The following is a 22775-nucleotide window of genomic DNA, read 5'->3' as shown; positions in this document are numbered from 1 at the left end:
CACCAGGGAAGCCCTGGGAGCTGTATTTTTTAATTGAAGTATAGTTGATTTACAATGTTTCAGGTGTACAGCGAAGTGATTCATTTATACACATACATATATATCTATTCTTTTTCATATTCTTTTCCATTATAGGTTATTACAAGATATTAAATATAGTTCCCTGTGCCATAGTGTAGATCTTTGTTGTTTATCTATTTTATATTTAGTAGTGTGTATCTGTTAATCCCAAATTCCTAATTTATCCCTCCCCCACCCTTTCCCCTTTGGTAACCACAAGTTTGTTTTCTATACCTTTGGGTCTATTTCCGTTTTGTAAATAAATTCATTTGCATAATTTTTTTAGATTTCATATATAAGTGAAATCATATATTTGTCTTTGTCTGACTTACTTCACTTAGTATGATAATCTCTAGGTCTATCCATGTCGCTGCAAATGGCATTATTTCATTTTTTTTTTATGGCTGGGTGATATCCCACTGTATATATATATACCACATCTTCTTTATCCATTCATCTGTTGATGGACATTTAGCTTGCTTCCATACCTTGGCTATTGTAAATAGTGCTCCTATGAACATTAGGGTGCAGGTATCTTTTTGAATTAAAGTTCTCATCTTTTCTGGATATATGCCCAGGAGTGGAATTGCTGGATCATATGGTAACTCTACTTTTAGTTTTTTAAGGAACTTCCATACTGTTTTCCATAGTGGCTGCACCAATTTACATTCCCACCAACAGTGTAGGAGGGTTCCCTTTTCCCTGGGAGCTATATTGATATCACACCCTTGAGTTCTCACGCAATGTTTTCCTTTTCTATTATTGCTCATTTAAAAGTTCCCCATTTATACCCACATGTAATGTGAAGTCATCTGAACCTAAATTAAAAATGGAGAAGGACATTTCATATAGTTGGCAATGTAATGTTCCCCATCTAGTTTCATAAGAGAATCAGTTTAGGGAGCAAGAACATTTGTCTTCTGTTATACAGACCCAAAATGATGGCTGTGAATATGTATTGCTCTGCACACAGTCTATACCTTTTTGGTTTATGACACCAATGTAATAGGGATTTAATCTTATTCAGGCACTGGTCACATGGTGCAGTTTCTTTTGTCTTCTTAAATGTAACCATGTGTAGAATCTCCTCTCTTGGCACTAAAGATTTACTCATCTTTTATGATCACACTGGATTTAAGTTAAGTAGTTTGATAATCAGATGGAATATAATTAATCATTTACAGGATTACCTAGGCTAAAAATCAACACAGTAAAATACAGTGAGTATGTTTATGCCCATCTACATCCCTGTATTAATAAAGGTGATCAAATTATACAATTTAAATGATTTTCAGGAAAATATTCCTGGCACAGATGATTAGAAATATGTTTAAGCTAAATTTGGAATTCAGGAAAAGCAATCCTACAGCTTAGTTTCCATTATTTTTTTTCCTTTCAACTAAGCTCTTAAGCTAAATAAATTAAAGTCTCCAAGGTGTTTTAAACAGTTCAGTCTATAGTAGTATGCTATGGTTTATTATAAAATACAGTTGTAAAATCATTGCTAAGTTACCCCTAATACCTGCATGGTCATAACTGGAATTCTCTAGCAAAAGCATCAGTGTCTTGCTTACCCATTAGTTTTAGCTCCTTACCTGTAATTATTGATCTCCTCCTTGAGAATCTCTCTCCCTTCCCCAAACTCTCACCTCTGTCTCTGCAGCATTGCATCACAGTCACGAAACCATATATCAATTTGTCAGGCAAAATGCCACTTTCTATTGTCTAATAATCTATCTAAAATAATCTCATACATCTTTAAGATTTTTTTCATTCTTTTAAAAATGCTCATCATAGCATGTTTCAAACTGTTTCAAAATTTAGAAAAGCAATGCAATATGTCTTTAAAGGTAGGCAATACCTAGTACCATATATATTTCTTAAAGCAGTAGAAAATTTTTATTGTTACTCTTTTGTCTTAGCATGACCCTTACTTTGTTATTTTTAGCAACTATTATGAGGATTTGCCCCATCTCACCTCTATTTTCACCCCATCAGCAGTATGACCATATGTGGCAGGATAAAACTTCAAAGTATTGATCCAAAATTGTCCCCATCTCAATCAAGATCCTACTTTTTAGTACAGGCAGTTTGGTTGAAGGCTCAACCTAGGAGAGGAAAGAGATAAAACTAGAAAACAGGACTTCCCTGGTGGCGCAGTGGTTGAGAGTCCGCCTGCTGATGCAGAGGACGCGGGTTCGTGCCCCAGTCCGGAAGATCCCACATGCCGTCGAGCGGCTAGGCCCGTGAGCCATGGCCGCTGAGCCTGCGCCTCCAGAGCCTGTGCTCCACAACCGGAGAGGCCACAACAGTGAGAGTCCCGCGTACCGCAAAAAAAAAGAAAAACTAGAGAACAAAAGCATGTAAAACAGAAATATCTGGAAAGATATATGACAGAGTTTTTCTTATACTCAATTTTAGAATTCTCTTAACTGGGGAGACGGAAGAACAGAAAGGAGAGAAATAGAATAAAGTGAGTTGGGGCCCTATATCCTGTACCCCTCCAAAGACCTGAGGGTGATGAACTGATCCTAGACAGGTTTAAGATCTTTGAATAAAAGGAGACTTGTGGCCTGCTTTCTGTCTAGAGCAGGGGTCCCCAACCCCCAGGCTGTGGACCAGGACAAGTCAGCAGCCTTTTAGGAACCAGGCCGCACAGGAGGAGGTGAGTGGCCTGCTCCCCATTGCTCGCATTACCGCCTGAACCATCCCCTGCCCCGCCCCACCCATCCGTGGAAAAATTGTCTTCCCCGAAACCAGTCCCTGGTGCCAAAAATGTTGGGGACTGCTGGTTCTAGACAACAAAGAGAGAGCAAATCCCCACAGAAGGCTGATGTATTAGTTGTTTGCCGGATACTACAGGCTGGTTCCCACCCATCTAATTTCTCCCTTGTATCACAGGGGCTAGAAGGCTGGAAACTACATTTCCCAATCCCCCTTGCTGGGCAGGTTTCAGTCCAGGACCTGCTAGTGGAAAGGACTTGCAGAAGATTAAAGTGACATGCTGGGACCACTGGACACTCACATGCAAAAGACTGAATTTGGACCTCTACCTCAAATCATATACAAAATTTAGCTCAAAATGGATCTAAGACCTAAATCCATGAAGTAACACTGTAAAATTCTTAGTAGAATACATAGGAGTAAATCTTCATGATCTCTGGTTTTGCAATGGATTCTTAAATACGATACCAAAAGTATAGGCAGCAAAAGAAAAAGAAACAGATAAATTAGACTTTATCAAAATCAAAAACTTTCATATACCAATGGACATTATCAAAAACTGAAAAGACAGACCACAATATGGGAGAAAATATTTGTAAATCACATATATGATAAGGAACTTGTATCTAGAATATATTAAGAAACATTACAACTCAATAATAAAGACAAATTATCCAATTAAAAAATGGGCAAAGCATCCAAACAGACATTTCTCAAAAAAAGTATATACAAGTGATGAATAATCACAAGAAAAGATGGTCAACATCATTAGCCATCAGGGAAATGTAAATCAAAAGCACAATGGGGTATTATTCCATACCCACTAGGAAGGCTATAATAAAAAAAAATAAGATAACAACAAGTGTTGGTGAGGATGTAGAGAAATTGGAACCCTTATACACTGCTGGTGGGACGTAAAATGGTGCAGCATCTTTGGAAATTGGTTTAGCATTTCTTCAAAAGGTTAAACTTAAAGTTACTATGTGACTCAGCAGTTCAGCTCCTAAGTATATACCAAACATATATACATCCACACAAAAGCTTATACATGAATGTTCATATCAGCATTATCAGTAATAGCCAAAAAGCTGAAATAACCCAAATGCCCATTAACTGATGAATGGATAAATAAAATGTGGTATATTCATACAATGGAATATTATTCATCAATAAAAGCAAATACTGACACATGCTACAACATGCATGAACCTTGGAAATATGCTAAGCAAAAAATCCAATCACAAAGGACGATATATTTTAAGATTCTATTTATACGAAAAGTCCAGAATAGGCAAATCTACAGAGACAAAAAATCAACTAGTGTTTTCCTAGGGTTGGGGAGGGGGATGGGGGGTTGAGGGGTGACATCTAAGGAGAAGGGGTTTCTTTTGGGGCTAATGAAAATGTTCCAGAATTGATTGTGGTGATGGATGCACAACTCTGAATATACTAAAGCCAGCGAATTACACACTTTAAATGGTTAAATAGCATGGTATATAAATTATATCTCAATAAATCTGTTTTTAAAAAAAGATTAAAGGGAAGAAGGCAGAGCCACATCTTCTGGCCTTGACTGTGGCAGCAGTGTACCCCTCTAGCAACTGCACTGTCTCTGCAGGGGCATAAGAGCACTGGCTCAGAGCAATTCAGGGTTAGACAGGTGCGGTCTCCTACAGGGGCTACAGCAGCTTCCTGGAGTTCCTGAACATTGACTAACATCAATTTCCTCCCCTTCCTTTTTTCTCGTTCATTCCTTTCAACAAATACGTAGCTTAATTCCCTGGGTTAAATCTCACTCTGTTTGAAATTCCTAGAGTGATTTGTTTTCCTAACTAAATCTTGGCTGTTATTATTGCCTAGAGAACATCCGTCCTCCTTGTTCTTTTCCTAACAAATTCCATATTTCATTCAGGTCCTCACTCCTCCCACACACAGACAAATGCCTGAGGAGATGGTGAGCCCCCCCCCCCTTAGCTTCAGGGTTCAGCCTGATTTTGGTCTAAGGGTAATCCCATTCCTCTTACTAAAAATTGGTTTAGAAATAGGCCTATGGTCCAGTTATGCTGACAAAAGATAAAGAGGGGCTTGCCGGAGACTTCTAGAAACATTCCTCTTCATTCTTAAGAAAGAAGCATGAAAAACCAATTATATAAAAGAGAAAGCTCTAATTTCTGCAGGCAGCTATCATACAACCAAGGCAGCCCACCTTAGAATGAAGATGACAGGCAGAAGGCAGGGCAGAGAGAACCCAACCCTTTAACTGTTGAATCTACACACTCTGAAGCTCACCTCATCTCTTGACTTCTTCTATGAGCTAAAAACTTGCCTTAAGGCAGTTTGAGATAAGTTTCCTATTACAGCTGGAAACATCTTAATTTATGCCCTGAGCCACTTTGAAATGGCAGCCCCTCCAGGCAGACAGGGCATGAGATAACTCCTCAGTTTCCCACAGTCCCAGAGTGGCATGAAATATAATGCAAAATGTACCTCTAAAAACTGAGAAATTTAGCCAAGAGGGGGCTGATGGACCTGGAGGGGACTTGCAGCCATGATGAGGGACACAGCAGCAAGAACCACACAAACCCAGAGATGAGGTAGGAATGCAGACGTCAGGACAGAAGGGTAATGACAACCAGGAACCCGATGGCCTCCCACATCACAGCAAGTGCCACACAGGACAGATGATGACCTGGGCCACACCCTCTCCACGTGACACCTCAAAGCAATTTAACACCCTCCCCTCCCCGCACCCACATCCCTCAAGCCTTAGGAGGATGATGAATTGACTGGATTAATTTCCCACCACCAAATAGAATGGAAGTTCAAAATAAAGATTGTTGGATCATGGGAAAATGAAAAACAGTATAGACTGAGAAAATCATAACCCTAGGAGTGTACATCCCAATTACGCAGAACTCATTCTTTGGCCACTGGGTGGCAGGGGAGGTACGATCATCTTGATTCCCAGCCCCACCCCACATTTATCAATCCTGACATCATGGAGAATCACAGTCAGCCTTGTCAAATTTTCCTCTGCCACTTATTCTCATCTGGAATTGTTCAAAGTTCAGGCTCAAACTATCTCATGAATGAAATTTATATTACAAGAGGCTCTTGGGTGCAATCCCGATTAGAGGGCTCAGTGTAGAACTGCTGTCCTTCAACCACTGCAATGACTCTTGCCACCACTGTCTTCTTGATCAAAAAATGGATATATAATTAGGTAAGAGAAACTCAGAAAAATGCTTATAAATTCTGTTCTGCAACCCTATGCCTCTTTCCTTCCATGTCTTCCAAAGTCATATTGTTCCAAATCTGAAGCAGAGAATAGATTTTAAATCATTACTGATGGATAATATGCAACCCAAAGTTGATCTAACTTGGAATGTGAAAGTACTTACAACTCTTTTCTCTGATTAAGTTTGTAGAATTTAAGTGGCACAGTGCTTGAAAACAACTGTTATCATCATATAATTTATTTCTTAATTTTCTTCTTCTTCGTTTGTGTTCCAATCCCTTAAAACCAATCTCATTTCCTCAGTGTTGTCTCTAGAGACAACTGACGCTAGCACATATGTCATTTGGTCTCTACTCTGAAATTAAGAAAATTTTTCCATTTTTATTCCATAGGGAAGAGAATTCACTGCACAAACCAAGAATACTAAACATAACTGGCAAAGTAAAGTTAAATATCAGATTGATGGGTCTCTATCCTTTTATCATCCTTTATTAAAAAAAAGCTAAACCTTTGCATGTGCAGAAAATAAGTTAATTTCTAGATTTCACCACTATGTTGAACATATTATTTAGCATTTGATAGAAAATACTACTGCAGTAGTAGAAGCAGATCTTAATTTTTCATGAATGTGAAAAAATAAAACTTTTATTCCTTGTGCTATCTCTTACAGCTTTATAAATAAATAATATTTAGCAATTATGTACATACCTATTACAAAGAAATTTAAATGAAAACTGGACATTCTATATCTTGTCACCGGAAAGCTGAGCTTCTGCATAAGTCTGTTTGCTACGGACAAAGCTTTCTTATAATATTTGAAGGTTTATTTTTAATATTTCTACCAAATGTTGACTTACATCCTTGCAATTAGACCATGTGTTATGGATTACTTTGTTGAAATGTTTGCTGTATATGTTTACTTAAAATTATAAACTATATTTTTCCTAACAGGTTGGTGTTACCCACCAAGTTGATGAGAATAAACCCATTTGGGCACCACCACCATTTGAAGTTGATCTATCTCAAATTATTCCAACCTGAGTAGGAGGAATGAAGGAGATTTTCTCTTCTTTTTTATTAATTAATTAATATATTTATTTTTGGCTGTGTTGGGTCTTCGTTGCTGCGCACGGGCTTTCTCTAGTTGCGGCGAGCAGGGGCTACTCTTCCTTGTGGTGCGCGGGCTTCTCACTGCAGTGGCTTCTCTTGTTGCAGAGCACAGGCTCTAGGCCCGCAGGCTTCAGTAGTTGCAGCACATGGGCTCAGTAGTTGTGGCTCATGAGCTCTAGAGCACAGGCTCAGTAGTAGTGGTGCATGGGCTTAGTTGCTCCGCAGCATGTGGGATCTTCCCGGACCAGGGCTCGAACCCATGTCCCCAGAATTGGCAGGCAGATTCTTAACCACTGTGCCACCAGGGAAGTCCCAGTAGATTTTCTTAACATTAACCTTTCTTAACATTTATAAACATGGCCTATAAAGATGTATTTAAAGGTTCTAACAGATTAATTTTTTTAACGTCCTTATTGGAGTATAATTGCTTTACAATGGTGTGTTAGTTTCTGCTTTATAACAAAGTGAGTCAGTTATACATACACATATGTCCCCATATCTCTTCCCTCTTGCGTCTCCCTCCCTCCCACCCTCCCTATCCCACCCCTCTAGGTGGTCACAAAGCACTGAGCTGATCTCCCTGTGCTATGAGGCTGCAGATTAATTTTAAAACACTGTTCCAGGTAGAGTTTTGAACTGGCAGGCACAGACGTCATGGGCATAATGGGGGGCAGTGATGGCAGCGCAGAATTCCCAGAGTTTTCCCAGTGGTTGGTTTGAGATGCAGTGGCAGAGGTGACAGCAGTTCTCTCTAGTGTCCGGTGGGGCAGTGGCAGTAGCATTTCCTCCTAGGCCAGTTGCATGCCACAGTTTCCTGGAATCTACCGGACAAAGTGATCCCCACAAACCAGTGTATAAACCATGAAAGAGACAAGGGACCCAGCAAATGGAAGCTCCAACATGAGGAAAAGGAAAAGGAATGTGCCCAGGATGACAATGAAGGGAAGGTCCTGAAAACGTGGGGCAGCAAGTCTGGAGAGTAACCAAGTCCAGTGTGAGGTAGAAAGATGGTCCAAATGCATATTTTCAAGAACTGAATTCTTAGATTTTATTTTTTTCTGAGTGCTTGACTGAAATTAGAGGTTCATTCTTTTGGTTTTCTTTTTCTCTCCTTCCTCCCTCCCTTCCTTCCTTCCTCGCTCCCTCCTTCTCTCCTCTCTCTATCCCTCCTTCCTTTCCCCTCTCTGTCAATTGTATCAAAAACAAAGCAAATTTAAAAGTGAGCAATTATTAACTCCCCCCAAAAGCAAGTTGTATATGACAGGAAACTGTAGACACTGTGTATATAATATTTACATAAACATACTAATTTTTTTTGCACAGGCTCAGTGGCCATGGCTTACGGGCCCAGCCGCTCCACGGCATGTGGGATCCTCCCGGACCGGGGCACGAACCCACGTCTCCTGCATCAGCAGGCGGACTCCCAACCACTGCGCCACCAGGGAAGCCCTAGACATACTAATTTTAACCTTAGATACTGATAGAGTCAAAAATATTGTCAGGGTAAAGAGAAGAAGGTGAAACATGTGCTCGTTTGTGTGGTGTGTATTTGTGTGGGGGAAGTCTTGCTGGGGTTTGAGGAGTAGGTCAGAAAACTAAACCTTACTCTTCACAATAGGAAGTGGATTGATAATCTTCAAAACTGAAAGAAATAAGCAAAACTTAAGTATCGGGAAAACCTTCTTCTAGTAAAAACTGCTCAAAGCGTTGGAAACTGTTGACTTTGGGAGTGGCAATCAGAAGCTGGAAAGAGTAAAGGCGAGAACTGTTATTATAAGACAGCAGAATTCATCATATTTAAAGTGAGTATGTGCAACTTAGACAAAAATAAAGATTAGAATTTTAAAGAAAAATAATTTCTAAACTCCCCCCCAAATTCCATCACTATTTGCATTAGAATTTCATTGAGTTTATAGATAAATAATGTAGGGAGAACTGGCATCTTTATAATTCTGATTATTTCTCTCTAAAAATATGGTTAAGACTTCTTTTCTATCCTCAGAGCTTTATCATCTTTTTATATGTCCTATGCATTTTCCATTGCTTGTGCCAAAGCATGCTATATTATTCTTTGCTATTATGATGACATCTTTTTCCATTATGTATTATAACTGATTATTACTAGTATATAACAATTTTTCTATATTTATTTTATTTATTTATATGAATTATTTACATTATTTATTTATTTCTATATTTTTCTTGTAATCTGCCACCTTACTGAACACTTCTAGTTTTTTTTAATTGATTGTCTTCAGTTTTCTAGGTAGATAATCATATAAATGTACAATTATAATTGTGTATTATAATTTTTCTTTCAAATATGTATGACATTTCCTTCAGCTATCCCATTGCATTGGTTAGAACTTGTTGAATACAGCTCTAAGAGTGGGAGTGAGTGGCTGTACTGCTTTCAACTTGAATGGAAATAATCCTAGTTTTCTCCAACATGAATATTATTTTTATTGATTTCAGGTAAAAATTTGACCATCTCTTTCTCCTATTTCTAGTACTTCTCGTATCTAAATACTTCTTCATACTTTATTATTTACCATTTAGCATTTGTCTAGTTATCTATTATTCTCTTTACAATGTATGTTCCTAGTGGTATGGATTAGTGTTTGGTCTTATGCCAGAACTGAAAAGAATGCCTGGCTCAACAGAAATTTGTTAAATGAATGAATGAATGGATCAGTGATGAGCAGGTCACCTCTAGACAGTCAGGTGTCCTGTCTCTTTTAACCTGTGAAAAACATTAAGAACTGTCACAGTCTTAAAACGCTTTTGCATTTATGGAATAAACATTACCTCAATGTCGTGTGTTACCTGTATTTCCTAGTGTTTTACTTTAAATGTTTGCATCCGTGCTTATGAGCTTGAACTGTAGCTTTGTTATGTGTTATCTTTGTCAGGTTTGGTTTCAGGATTATGTTAGCCATATTAAGTGAACTAAAATATTTCATATGTTTTCTCTGTAACAGTTTTAAGGTTACATGAATTAGCTGCTAAGTTAAGAGTGTTCACTGAGAAAATAATCTGCATCCTGGTGCTTCTTCAACTTCTCAAGTCATTATTCTTCTATTATGTTTCATTGTTCTTTATTACACGAGATGTGTATGAGCATGCTTTCATTTTAAAAAGTTAAAATTGTACCTAAGAATAAAGACTAAAAATGTGAGGCTCTATCTCCCTCACCCCATCCCAGAGTTAACCATGATTAACAGTTTAGTATAATACTTTCATTTCAGTATTTTTCCTATGCCTTCCCACACACGTGTGTGTGCATGTGTGTGTAAAAAATAAGAGGAGTTATCCTGAAACTTACTTTTTTTCACTTATATGTAATAAAATTATGAAATTTGGGCTTCCCTGGTGGTGCAGTGGTTAAGAATCCACCTGCCAATGCAGGGGACACGGGTTCAAGCCCTAGTCCAGGAAAATCCCACATGCCGCGGAGCACCTAAGCCAGTGCACCGCAACTACTGAGCCTGCGCTCTAGGACCCGCGAACCACAACAACTGAGCCCGCGTGCTGCAACTACTGAAGCCCACACGCCTAGAGCCCGTGCTCTGCAACAAGAGAAGACACCGCAATGAGAAGTCTGCACTGCAACGAAGGGTAGGCCCCACTCACTACAACTAGAGAAAGCTCGCATGCAGCAACAAAGACCCAACGTAGCCAAAAACAACATAAATAAAAATAAATAAATAAATCTTTTAAAAATATATGAAATTCATGTACTACATCCTTTTTAATAATTGTATGTTATTCAACATTATGACTTTACCATAATTTATTAACTGCTCTTCTGATGATGAGTATTTGACTTTTTCCCATTTTTCCCTATAATAAACACTCCTGCTGTGATCATTCCTATACATAAAACTTTAGGTCCATGTGCATGTAAGGTAGTCTTTAGAATAAACTCCTAAACATGGGATTGCTAAGTCAACAAAAATGGGTAGTTTTTATCTTAGTAGATACTGAAAAATTTCCCTCCAAAATATGTTTGTCCTCTTACCCTCTTGCCAACAAAGTGTCAAAGTGCCCCTTTACCACATCCTTATCAACCCTGGGTATTACCAAGCTTTTATATGTTCACTAATCACGTGAAAATTGATGAAAATGCATCACATTAATTTACCAATGAGTTTGCACATTTTGTAGAGTTTATTGAACATATGTATTTCTTTTTCTGTAAATTGCTTTTCATATGTATTGTTAATTTTTCTACTGGAGTGTTTGTCTTTTTCCTATTGATTTGTATTTGTATTAATCCTTTATTAATATAATACAAATATATTCCCAGGCTGTGGGTTGTCTATTAATGTTGTTTTTTGTGTACATTGTTTTGTTTTTAGTTTTTATATATTTAAATATGTGATGATTTTCATTTATGACTTTAATATTTTATATCTTCGATACAATTTCTTCACCCCATGCTTATGAATGTTTTTTCTATATTGTCATCTGATAATTTTATGTTTAGTTCTTTGAGTATGGTGCAAGGTATGTGTCTAACTATATATCTCTCAAAATGGACAACCAGCTACCCCAACTGTATTTCTTTCAAAATAGGTAACTGAACTTCACCTTTATTTGAGAAGTAATTCAATGTCTTCCAACTGATTTGTTTACCATTGTTATCATTGATAGCAGCTGGCACTTACATAGTTCTGACCATATTCCAAGCACTGTTCTAAGGGCTTTATGTGTATTAACCTATTTAATCTTCACAAGAATCCTAAGATATAGATGATATAATGGTCCCTATTTTACAAGTAAGGAAACTAAGGCACAGAAAGTTTATTTAACTTGCCCAAGAATGCACAGCTACTATGTGGCCTGGCTTGTGATTCAGAGCTTTTAACTATTATGTGAAATAGCAGTGTATACTTTTAAGTTCTATTCAATCTTAGTAATTATTGTAATAATTTGCCTTTACCTGCACCAACCCTATACTTTTACAGTTATATTTTCAAATATGTTTTAATTTCTGAAAGAGAAGTTTCCCCATTTTTTTTTCTTCTCAGAATTTTCCAGGCAATTACTTATTATTTTCTCTACCATTTGACCTATAGAATGAACTTGTTAAGTCTTATAATAATGATTAGGATCCTATTACATTTCTAAATTAACTTGGGAAGGATTAACATCTCAAAATTTTGTCTATTTAGGAAGGGGCTATGTATCTGCATCTATTGGATCTTCTTATATCTTTTTTCCTATGGTTTTATAGGTTTCAACATATGAATCTTATATTTTTGTTAGGCACTTTATGGTTTTTATCGTTACTGAGAATGGATTCCATTTCTGTTTTATTCTTTAATATATTGTCGATAATATATAGGAAAGCATTTATTTTTTCTACGATAATTTTGTATCTAGCCACACTGAACTCTTTATTGATTCTAATAATTTTTTCCTTGGATTTTCAAGGCAATCTTATGCAAATAATTATATTTGTGTCTTTCTTTTATAGTATTTATATATATGTACACATATATATATATTATTCTTTTTGTCTTATTGCGTTAGAGTCAGATTCCATTTAAGGTTATAGAGCAACAATGCTAGGAGCAAATTTATCTTGTTTCCAATGTTAATAGGAATGCTTCTTATGTTTTATATTAAATATGATATTTGCTCTTGGTATATGTTAACCTTTATCAGCTTAAGGAAGTTTCCTTCTATTGCTAGCTTGCCAAGATTTATTGTTTACTTGTTTTTAATCGAGTGATTATTGAATTTTAGCAAATGCATTTTTTGCTCATATTGAAATGTCATGAGGTTTTCCTCCTTTGATCTATTTACGTAGTGAATTACATTAATGGATTTCCTTGTGTTGAGTCATCCTTGAATTAATAATATTTAGGTGTTCCAGGAGCTATGAATACACATTTAAGATTGTTGTATCCTCTTGACAAACTGACCTTTTTATTGTGAAACTTATTAATATTAATAGGAACATCTAGTGCATTTACATTGAATATAATTATTAATATGGTTTAATGGGTTTAATTCTACCACCATCTTGCAATTTGTTTTTTATTTGTCCCATCTCATGTTTGTTTCTTTGTTGGTTCTTTCTGCTTTCTTGGGCCAATAAAATACTTTTGAATACTCTATTTTATTGCCTCTTTTTCTTTCTCTCCCTCCCTTTCTTTCTGTATGTGGGTGTGTGTATTAGTGACTGCTCTTAGGATTACAGTGCACATCCTTAACTTATCACAGTCTACCTCTAATTAATATTATACCATTTCGTGTAAAATATAAGAATCTTCCAACAGTTGAACTCCATTTATCCCACTCAATTCTTAACGCTATTATCATAGTTCACCATCACATATGTTAGAAATGCCACAACACAGTTATTATTTTGCTCAAATCAGTCAATTATCTTTTCAAGAAACTTAAAGATAAGAAAATAAAATTTGTTTATATTTACAATTTTCAACAATCTTTATTTCTTCTTATAATCCTAAGTTTTATATTCAAGCCAGTGAACTTTCTTTAGCACTTCTCTTAGTGCCGTGACTATTATAAACCAATTCCTTCAGTTTACATTCGTCTTAAAATATTTTTAGCTTCCATTCTAGAAGAATATTTTGAAAGATATGCCACTTTGGGTTTTATGAGTTTCTTAGATCTGAATAATGATTTTTTTCACCAAGTTTTTAATACTTTTGGTTATTATTTCTTTAAATAGTTCTGACCCATTCTCCTTTTCCTTTTCTTCTGAGATGTCAATTACATGTGGGACAAGTGATACTATTCCATAAGATACTGAGCCTCTGCTCATTTGTTAAAATCTATTTTCTGTTTTCCAGTTTTGATATTTTCTATTGATCTGTTTTCAAACTTTTTATTCTGCAGTGTCTAATCTCAAGGCATTGAGGGAAATTGTCATTTCTAGTATTTTTAATTGATACTTTTTTATAGTTTATATTTCTCTTTTGAGATTTCCCACCTCTTTGCTCATTATGTCCATGTTTTCCTTTAAATTCTTGAACATGTTTATAATTACCATTTTAAAAATTATGTCCTAACTCTAAAATCTGAATTATCTCAGGATCTCTTTCTATTGCTTGCTTTTTTGTCTTGATTATGGGTCCCTTTTTCCTACTTCTGTGCATATGTAGTAGTGCTTTTATTGAGTGTTGTATGTTATGGATAACATATTGTAGAGCATCCGGATTTTGCTGTCTCTCCTTTAAAGGTGTAGCATTTGTTCTGGCCAACAGCTACATAATTGGGTAATTCTCTTGATTCTTTGGGCTTCATTTTATGCTTTGTTTGGGTAAGTGTATATTAATTTTGACCTTAACCATGGGATATGGTCTTACTCCTGGCTCCTAAAAAGTGACCTTTCTGAGGTCTCAATTTAATGACTGATATGCCCAGTGAAGTCTTTCCACTATGACTGGACCAAAACTTCAACATCTTTTAGCACTGCATAACCTCTGGCATTTCCATTTATTTCTTAGCTCCACTGCAGCTGCTGTCTTGCTGGATCTCAGGTTCTTATAGAATCTTAACCTATAAATGTAAATCCCAGACCAGCTCTCAGCCAAAGAGCTAAGGAGAATCTGCACACTGACTTCTGAGACCTTCATCTGTACAGCTTACTCCTCTCTGGAATCCTATTCTGCTAATTCCAGCTCCTCCTTTACAACCCCTCTGTTTTAATTTCTGCCTCCTCAGCTCAGTGAGACTGATGTTCTTCACTTGGGCTTCACCTCCTTGTGCCACATCCTGGGAAGTGCCCCCAGACATAAAATAAGGTTGAATGTGGTGCTTATCTCATATTTACAGACTTTCCAGGACTCTAGTCCTGTACTGCCTATTATCCAATGCTTAAAAATTGTCACCACATATTTTGTTCAGTTTTAAAATGGAAGAGTAAATTCAGTAGCAGTTACTCCATGACAGCCTGGAAGTAAACATCTAATAGAGGAAACTATTATCTTTTTAATCCTTTCATCTTACTTCATTGGTTCATTTCACTGTATTTTCTTGCTGCTCCTCCACTAACCACGCACACACACACACACACACACACACACACACACACACACACACACTCAGGCATCTTTTCGAATAATGGGGCTATGTGTTTTTTTCTCTCATGGTCTCACTTAAAATTGGTTTTGTTTTAAAAAAAATTTTTAAACATGTTTTAATTTATTCTTTATCAATGTCAATGTCAAATTCATAGTTACAAATATGGATCCTCCTTGTTTGACATTAAACCTTTGTCATATTTTACTTTTTCTTTTCCACCTCTCTCCTCCCCTGACATCTCTGGGGAACGTTTATAGCATACATTTTTCTTTCTAAAATTCTTTGTTACAAATTGAACTTAGGTTCACAAGCACATTAAAAACAATTCTTTAGTGTTAAATCTAAGGTTTTATTTCTCACTGTTCTTTTTTCTAAAAACATAGCTTTATCTTTATTAAATTCTGTATTTTGATTAGTTTTTGCTTGAAGGTCTACTTTAAGTTATATTTTTTATAAAGCATACATGAGTCATATAATTTCTGAATTCTTACAAATCTGAACCAGGTTTTCATTTGTCCTTGCACTTAGGTAACAGCTTGGCTCAGTCTATAATTCTTGGAACATAATGCTTTTTCTTCATAAGTCTTTACAGTTTTTTCTGAGGTTTTCTGGCATTAGTGTTGCAAATAAAAAGTCTAATGACGTTTTTTAGTGACCTTTTTTTTTTCACAGTTGGCTGCTTCCAGCGTTTGTTTTTTACCCAGGCCATGGAAAACCATCTGGGTATGATTCCTTTTCATTATACTGCCTAGTCTTTGGTAAGCTTTCTCCATGTAAACAATGAATCCTTCCACTCTGAAATGTTTTTTCTTTAATTATTGCTTGACATTCATTCATACTATTTTCTCCTTCTGGAACTTCTGTAACAACAATATTGCTTCTCCAGCTTCAATCTTTTCTGCCTCTCGACTTTTCTTTTGAATTCCCAACTCTCAGAGTTCTAGAAGAATGTCCCATAGTTACTCTTCTTTTTATCTCTAAGATCTATTTTTTGGTTCTTGATTTTTACTTTACTTTTCAAACAAAATTAATATATGATGCTTTTGAACCTAAGAAAATTAGCTTCCCCCCCCCAAGTTCTTCCCTTTATTCTATAAGAACTGTTTTACTAGAGGTTATTTAATCTGAATACTCAACATTTGATCCCCCTCATTTGAACCACTGAATTTCTCAATATACCTGGCAATTTTTCTCTTATTCTTACAGAGTAAGAATTAGTTTTTCCAAGATGAACACCCAGAATGTGAATAGTGGCTCATCAGTATCCCCTTCATTTACTCCTACCTGTGCCATTTCCATCTCTAACTCTTTAGCTTCAGGGATGCAGATGAGAAGTTTCTGATTATGATGCATAAATGATCTTTCTATGTTCCTTTTACATTCCTTGGGATGTTTCTTTCTGAAACTGGAAAGAAGAAGGCATCAAACATGTGATTAGGATACCATATTTGTCACAGCAGTTTCCACTTATTTTTCCTAGACTGTGACAAGAAAATTTTACATTTGTTTCCCACTTAAAATTCTTTAAAAGAAAAATTGGATATACTTCAAGTTCCTCCCTTATAGAGAAGTAGGAAGGTTGTTCTGGTTCCAACAATCTTATGAAAAGAGTCCCTTGTGAGGAGGAAGGGGGAACATATTTTTAAGTTACTTTCCTTCTACTGAAAACATTTTGAAATACTTCCCTTGAAACCACCTTTGCAATCTTGAACTTACTGTGGACTTTTGTGTCTAACTGCCTAAACAAGAAATAGGGAAATATGCCCATGAAAGTTAACCTCTGCTGAATACAACCATGAAGTAGAAAAAACACAGGGAACATCTGTATTTTATACTGCCAATATGTTCTCTCTTATTCTGGAAGCACAGGTTGTCTTTCCTGTCAGCTGCAAAAATATTATCTCTCTGCAGGAATGAAACAAGTGTGGAATATATATTATGCTACCACATTACATGCATACCTAAGCAGAAAACAAAGAAAATAACCATTTAATATATAACTCAATTTTGCCTCCAGGGACAGATAAAAATTTTTATTATAATACCCAAATGGTACAGTACATAAATATACATGGGAAATGTGATAGGACCAAGCCAGGCTCTTTTGGCTACATGCTGGTGGCTAAAAATTTATCATCTAACCTCATCCTAACCTTTCCTTCTCATAGACATGAAGTAGGCTATATTTTTTATAAGAGCCAGGAATTTGGAGCAAAGGAGACCAAAACTGATCACCATTTTTCAGCAGATCATTAATTTCTAAATGTCTGTGGAAAATAACTATTGGCTGATATCTTTCAGTTTCATTTCAAGCATAACACCTTATACTGTTTACTTACAAAACAACCAAGATAGTAAAAAAAAAAAAACTAAATTGGTAATTTAATAACTTCAGATGATTGGTAATTTAATAACTTCAGATGGTTTAGAGGTATTTATCCTTTTTGAAATCAATAACTTGTAGTTTGGAATCTTAAATCCACTTTAATGAGCATTCTGCTGGCAGCTGTTTTATTTAGGATCCGAGCTTATACAAACAAAAGTAACAGAAGCTTTTACCTAGATTACAATTTACAGTTAACTTTTGCAGACCACATGACTGATTTGAATGTATAAGTCCCTACAATTCCATTATACATGTTTCTTAAAATTTTGAATGCTTTTAACCAGAGAAGAGCTTATACAGGAAGAGTGTTCTCGATGTGAGGAATCTCAATGTTGCTCAGTTATTTGCAGCATGTCTGAAATGGCTCTTCTAACACTGGTTCTGTCTTTGAAAGCCCATACAGAGCAATAACATGACCTTCTTAGAAGAAATAAGTGAAAAACACCCCTGGATAATGCCACTGACTTGCTACATAAGTTGCATTTTTATTGAATTATCAAATTGAAATATTTGTCAACACATAATACCCTATTTCTTTGTATCTTCACATTCACTCACTCTGTTTTAATTCTGACAATGTCTTCTGCACTATTTCTTCTCTATAAGAAACTTTTTGAGGTCAAGTAATCTATCCATATAAAACTTATTAGAAACATCCTCCACAAAACAAGGGGCTGAATTTATTGTCACTGTAATCTGCGTTGCTCTGCCTCTGTGCACCAGACACCTAAGTAGCTCTGGGAGCCTCCAGAGGGTGTTCAGAAATGAAACTTTCGACTCATCACTGTTTCTCTGTGAGATGCTGTCCTATTTTGCACTAATGTTGCCTCCTGGGAGCATTTCAAAGCTATCACGCCCTTAATACACCAAAAAACCATGCTGCATTCCCTTCATAGTTTACAAAATTCTTCATAAAAACAATGACTTCATCATCTGTTATAATTCTACTTTCCACAGGGATCAAAAACTAGTCCTTGGGCCATGTGAGAGATAGCACCAAGTAATACCTCCCCACCTGTCCCTTTCCCAGGGGCCTTTAATACAACCTCTCTTTAAACCAAAAAAAAAAAAAAAAAAGAAAAGAAAAGAAAAAGTACAAGTCACACAGACACCCAGGCAGACTCCAAATCCCAGATTCTACTCAGCTGGAGCCCCTTGCCCCATTTACAAATATTCAAAGATCACCTCTTATCAATGAATAACCTACTATTGCTCCATGAATATCTTATTGCCATGCTTACCTGAGAATGAAGCTAGCAGAGAGGAAAGCAAGCGGGGAGATGAGGAGAGCCCCCATCCTCCTCATCTTAGCCCAAAACCAGCAATCACCTTTGGTCTCCCTAGTTGCATGTGCCAGTAAATTCCCCTTTTTGCCAAAGTCAGTTCGAATTTAGTTTTATATCACTTGTGACTGAAATAATCTTGACTAATATACTAATAATTACCAAATTTTATTGGGTTATGTAAATATCATTGCCTGGGGAACTTGAAACAACAAATCCTTGGGATTTCCAACTGTAAAATCTACAGCCTGATGAGTGATTTAATTAAACATGTACATATAGATCACTCCCCAAGCTACATACATAGAAATGAGGAGAGACGAATCTGAAGGAGACAGAAGAAAAAACTTTCGCATTTTGAAACAATGTATTAAGGAGAAGACATGTGCCCAATGTCTAGGATTGGAAAGATAAATGATTCCATTTTATTTTGTTATTAAATTGTATGACCCTTCATTAAAGTTAAATGCATTTAGAGGAATTAAGCTTATCAAAAACTTGGCAGTGTAATATAAGTAATGATTTTTTGTTTATTTGATGACATCCTCCTGTGAGTTGATTCACAATTTTAATTTTGGAAAGCAGTATTTCTTTGATGGGGACTGACGGAATGATGTGAACTGCTACATCGTTTTGCATGAAGTCGTATTGATTGTGAAAGGAAACAGAGGCCAAGTGACAACCAATTTTTCAAGGAGCATTATGACAGTAATGTTTCTATGTTGTCAACGGGATCTACAACAAATTAAGAACTGAAATTAAACTTTAGGAGACAATTTCCTATCCTTTTGAAGATAAGCACAGCAGAATTCTATAACGACAAAAATTCTAAATATTTTTAGTGGAAAAACCTTATTTTAAAAAATATGTATAAAAGTTATGTACCAATACCAAGCACCTATTTTGGACACAATGGTAAGCAGAAGAAATGGTAAGCAAAACAAATACACGAGACAGCTTGCAACCTAGTGAGAGAGGAAGCATTAATCCAATCACAGAGAACTATAATTCCAATTGGGGTAAATGTCACCAGAGAAATATGCCTACCACCATAGAAGACAGTACTGGGGGCTTTACCCTAAACAGATAGATAAAGGAAGGATTTTGTGAAGAAGTGATATTTGAAGAACAAATAAGCACTAAGGAGGTAAAGAGGGAAAAGCGCATTCTGGTGCGAGGGACGAGCCTCTCCATGGGAGTAGAGAAGGATGGGGTAAAAATCAGAAACCTGAAAGGACTGTGCGCCCAGAACCTAGGGAAAGGAGGTGGAGAGTAAGGAGGGGCAGGCTGTGCAGGGTTGGTAAGTTTTCTCCTAAAGCAATGGGCAGACCTTGAATGTTTTAAGTGGAGCCTGGGAAGATCAACTTTGCATTAAAAAAAAAAAAAAACCCTTTGGCTTCAGTCTGGATAATAAATGGGAAGAGGAGTCAGGATACTGGCAAGGGAAAACAGTAGCTGGGCTAGGTAGGAATGGGGGTGAGGCCAAGACACAGAAAGGGAGAGACGGAATCGGTCATGGCAGTTTACACTCATCATGCATTGAGAATCAGCACCATGAAATCTGACTGAAACATTAGGGAAGATTTCAAATATATTTTAAAAAGTAGACAATAATATAATGAACTTCTCTGTACTCAACACTTAGCTTTAACCATGTCCGACTCAGCTAATCTTGTTTTATCTAAATCCCCACTCATTTCCCTGCTCCCATATACATATATTTTTTTTAATTATAAATATTTCAAACCTTCAGAAACATTGTGAGAATAGTACACCACCACCAATTTATCATTAATCTAGATACACTAGTTGTTAACATTTTGTTAACTTGTTCTACATATGTGTATGTGTGTGTAACTACATGTATTTCATCATCTATCTCCTAAAAGCAAAGTCATTCTCCTAAACAACCACGACACAATTATCACACTCAGGAAAAGTAATATTATCTAATATACAGTCCATATTTGAAAACTTCCCACTTGTCCCAATAATGTCCTCTATAGGTGGTTTTCCCCCTGATCCAGAATCCAAACAAGGATTATGCATTGCATTTTTCAGTCCTGCCTCTTTATCCTCCAATCTTAAAGAGTTCCTCAGCCTTTTTGTCTGACATGACATGGATGCCTTTGAAGAGTCCAGGCCAGCTACTTTGCAGGATGTCCTTTAATGTGGGTTTGTCTGTTTCCTCATAACTAGATTCAGGTGAAACATTTGGCAGTGCCATCACATAGAGGGTATTGTGTCCCTCTCCGTGTATCACATCGGGAGCCATATGATGTCAGTCATACCGCTATTAATGATGATTCTTTCACTTTTTCAACCGCTTGAATTCATATCCTATAGACATAATCCATTAATGAGGAAACCAGACAAGCACTGCAAAATATAATTTCTATTTCCCCATGAGCATCTTGATGCCAAGAGACATTAACATAGGTCATTTACACAGACAAAGCTTTGTCGGTTTTATTCACGGAAGGTGGATATAGATCATAAATAGATATGGACTGAGAATGAATATCCTGCAGCAATTAGAAATTGGCACACTTGGGAATTAGAATCCTAAGAAGTAAAGTGTGAAGGTGAAGCTTGTGGCCTCAGGAACCAGACTGTTGGGGATGTCATCCTGGCCCTGCTGCTCACCACCTGTGTGACCTTAGACAAGTTACCTGCCCTTTCTGGATCTGCTTCCACATCTGTGACATGGGTAATCATTAGCACTCATATGTCTGGCTTGAGTACTGAGTTGCTACACATGCAATGCACACAACAAGCTCTCAGTGGTGCAATGATGATGTTTGCAGTGAAGGACCATTAAACTCCATGTGTTGACTAAAAGAAGAACCTAGGCCTTCTTTATAAAAATATTGTCTGAAATTTGGACCCTGTTAGAAATATAATGTGGTAAAATGTCAACATGTTTGCATAAAATCAGTAACATCATCATCTAGTGAAAACTATTTAGGGCAAAAGAGTTTGGTTTTCACATCAGATAACAAGTACTTATATTTCCCAAATAATAAATGGTAATCTTAACAACGAAATGTATCCAGTGACATTTCCCATTGACGATTTTATTACCTCCTGTTCATTAGTGATATGTACGTGATCTGTCTGGTGAGTAAGTGTACATATAGTATTTACACTCCCATGGAAAGATCTAAATCACAACTAGAAAAAGGTCTGCTCAGAGGTCTAGTCAAAGATCTAGCCTAGTCTCAGAATCACTTCTTAAACCTTACAATTACAACGTGGTTTTAAATTTTCTAAGATATTTTTCTGCTTAGGGAACTCAGCTACAGTATGCTTACCCACTGTCTTGTATTTGTATTTGTCTGTGTGGTGTTGACGGTGATGGCAGCCCTAGTTGTTTTCCCTGATTGTATCCCATTACCCTTTTTTGAAACAATAACTTTCTTTTCCCTATGGAAATTTCACTGTTAGTCATTCATGGCTTAATAAAACTATCCAATTTTTAATATATGGACTTTTGTTTCCCTTAAGTGAAATAATTATAATATCAAGTAGAACAAAAGAGTAATCCTTAACTTTGCATTTTTATGATTTGAGTTTTTCCTAAAATGTGTAGCCATAGTGGAAATCTTTTTGTTTTTCCTTGCAAGTGATATAGACAAAAATGAAAATTTCTCAAAGTTAGAAGTGACTTGAATTGTTACTATTCTGTTTAGGAACAAAGGAGTCAACTGACCTATCCTAAAATTTTAGAATAGGGAAAAGGAAAGAAAATGTAAGGAACAAAGCATCGACTTTAGTACCATATCCTGGATGGCTCAGGAAAAGACAGGCAAGGTGAAAACATCTAGAGAAAACAGAAATAGAGGAAGGGAGCAGGGAGAAGCAAAGAGACAGAGGGAGGCAAAGTCCAATATGGCTGGTCCCTGAGTCC

Source organism: Mesoplodon bidens (genome assembly GCF_964165515.1).
Source record: "Mesoplodon bidens genome assembly, chromosome: 4".
NCBI classification, from domain to species: Eukaryota; Metazoa; Chordata; class Mammalia; order Artiodactyla; family Ziphiidae; genus Mesoplodon; species Mesoplodon bidens.
The sequence above is the reverse complement of the archived record's forward strand: the minus strand, read 5'-3'. Positions refer to the sequence as shown.